The 2888-nt window shown below is 45.9% G+C and overlaps 1 protein-coding gene across 1 annotated transcript in view; it reads right to left on the bottom strand.

The window, feature by feature from the left end:
- Positions 1–454, bottom strand: part of LOC115190926 (activated CDC42 kinase 1-like) — a gene marked incomplete at its 3' end in the record, with an annotated part of 23092 nt that extends 22638 nt beyond the window's left edge. The window contains exon 1 of the mRNA XM_029748963.1: positions 1–454. This exon is cut by the window's left edge and continues 1004 nt beyond it.
- Between the last annotated feature and the right edge of the window lie 2434 nt (positions 455–2888).

Genomic DNA, 2888 nt, shown 5'->3' with positions numbered 1-2888 from the left:
TTGTTGTTGTCTCTTTCCTTCACAATGCTTATTTTTCTCCCCATTAAATTTTTTTTTTGCTCCAGATGGTCGGCGATTTGATGAGTGGTCGCCTCCCCATTGCCACGGCGAGAGTGGACCCCCCCCCCCTCCCGGTCGTCGCCACGGGGATCTACAGTCAACGGTGGTCCTGAGAGGAGCGGCCAATGAGGTGGCAGGAGACCGACAGGGGCGGAGGCAGGCATTAATGAGGAGCACTAATCCTGCCATATAGGAGGGAGAAAAACACGGCCACGCTGGGCGGTGTGTGTGTGTGTGTGTGTGTGTAGAAAGCACCACTCTGCTATGGGAGGGGAGGGGGAGCTGACATCTGGATGAAAGGGGGAGTAGAGAGAGAGAGAACGAACGAATAAACGACAGAACAAGAGAGGCAGAAACAGTTTTATCTGCCGGCCTCCTGATTCTCTCGCCACAATCTAACCCTGACAGTAGAGTCATGGTCTCGATGGTACTGACTAAGGCATTAGCACTTGATCTCAATAACGGTAGCACTGCGGTTGTTAACTCCATCTTTCTCTCTCCATCTCCATCTCTCTCGGGCCAGTCTAGTGCAGTCCCGTTCCTGGGGCCTGTTATTCACAGCCCGCTGATCAGGCTTAATGTTCTCATCCCTTCTCCACCTCCGCTGCTAAATCTGTTCCCTCCTGGCCCTGCACAGCGGGCACAGACCGACATGGACGTACACACACAGTCACCTACATGGCAATGTCCTCTGCTCCTGTGACCTTTGACTTATTATTGCTGTTGCATTTTCTTGTGATACAAATTAAATTAAATTATTGGGCAAATGACGATGATTCATTGATTTCCCTACCATTTAATGGTGCTGGGGGCTTTGTCTGTTTAAGAACAAATCTAGGAGAAACAATTCTAAAACGATTCACACAACAGACTTGGGACTAGAGGAATGCCCCAATTTAAAATCAACCCCTTCATGTAGGATCTAGGGGTCGATTTAGAACCAATTAAAACTTTTAAAAAAATAACAAGAATTTATTCCACAAGTTGTTTGTCAAGGTAAAGACAGCAGGTCCAACCAGGTCCAGAATGAAGGCTGAAGACACACAGTTAAGAACGACAACCTGCCGACTCTTCACGCCTTACTTTGTAACTTCTTCTCCTTCTCTTACCTTTTCCTGAACGAGAGGCTGTTGTTGTTCTGTCCCTGCAGTGTCCTGTTGTGGTAGTCTAGCGCCCATCCCCTCTCGCAGCTGAATTCAGTGTGAGGGCAGCTCAGATTAAAGGTCATGTTGTGGTAGTCTAGCGCCCATCCCCTCTCGCAGCTGAATTCAGTGTGAGGGCAGCTCAGATTAAATGTCATGTTGTGGTAGTCTAGCGCCCATTCCCTCTCGCAGCTGAATTCAGTGTGAGGGCAGCTCAGATTAAATGTCATGTTGTGGTAGTCTAGCGCCCATCCCCTCTCGCAGCTGAATTCAGTGTGAGGGCAGCTCAGATTAAATGTCATGTTGTGGTAGTCTAGCGCCCATCCCCTCTCGCAGCTGAATTCAGTGTGAGGGCAGCTCAGATTAAATGTCATGTTGTGGTAGTCTAGCGCCCATCCCCTCTCGCAGCTGAATTCAGTGTGAGGGCAGCTCAGATTAAATGTCATGTTGTGGTAGTCTAGCGCCCATCCCCTCTCGCAGCTGAATTCAGTGTGAGGGCAGCTCAGATTAAATGTCATGTTGTGGTAGTCTAGCGCCCATCCCCTCTCGCAGCTGAATTCAGTGTGAGGGCAGCTCAGATTAAAGGTCATGTTGTGGTAGTCTAGCGCCCATCCCCTCTCGCAGCTGAATTCAGTGTGAGGGCAGCTCAGATTAAAGGTCATGTTGTGGTAGTCTAGCGCCCATCCCCTCTCGCAGCTGAATTCAGTGTGAGGGCAGCTCAGATTAAAATGTCATGTTGCGTAACAATCACATTTTGGAATAGCGAGTGCATTTCTAAATGTTGGGAAGAGATTTTTGACGTACCGATTCCATGGTATGAGTTGATATATTAAACAACGCAAGATTCAAGACTTCATGCTTTTCAGCTAAATATTTGGGGCATAAAATCATCGAAGCTCTGCAGATTTTGTTGTGAGGATACAGAATCAATAGACCATTTATTCTGGTATTGCCCTCAGGTAGCCTGTTTCTGGTCTCAGGTTCAGGAATGGCTGAAAATGCAGAGCATTGATCTAAAATTGACCCTAGAAATAGTACTGTTAGGAGATCTGGAGAGACCGGGTCAGTCAATTAATAATACACCAATACTCTTAGTAAAAGTATTTATCTTCAACTCGCAATCTGTGGATTCTATTCAATTAGATAGATCGAAATTGTAGTTTAACATCACAGCATATTTGAAAGATATGTGTTGCATAGAAACCCGAAGTGGGTGGCCAGCAGAGATAGATGGGATGGGCTGAGGGAAGCTGAGGGTTGGTATGTGGAATTGGAGACAAGTGGGAGTGGAGTTGCTGTGTGGGAGATAGAATGATGGTCAAAGATAAAAGTAAAAAAATTAAGTCAAAATAAAACATAATAAAAAGTATGTTTGAATGACAGAGAAGGGCAGTGTTTTTACAGCTAATGCCGGTTTGCCTGAGGCTAATGTTTGTACACATGCATATATACACACACGCTCATGCAAATAAACACATACAAGAACACACACATACATGTAATAGTGCCAGACATGCACACAAACATACACAGTTGGCATTGCTGTTATGATTTTAGTTGTCCTTGATGTCCTTTGTTTACATTTTTTATGCATTGTAGTTTGCTGTTTTCTTCTGTCTTTTTTTCTCTTTAGTTCATTCTCTTGGTTGTTGGTGCATTGGGGGGGGGGGGGGGGGGGTTCTTGGG

This window comes from Salmo trutta, unplaced genomic scaffold, assembly GCF_901001165.1.
Source record: "Salmo trutta unplaced genomic scaffold, fSalTru1.1, whole genome shotgun sequence".
Taxonomy (NCBI): Eukaryota; Metazoa; Chordata; class Actinopteri; order Salmoniformes; family Salmonidae; genus Salmo; species Salmo trutta.
This window is presented reverse-complemented; position numbering and strand designations above follow the sequence as displayed.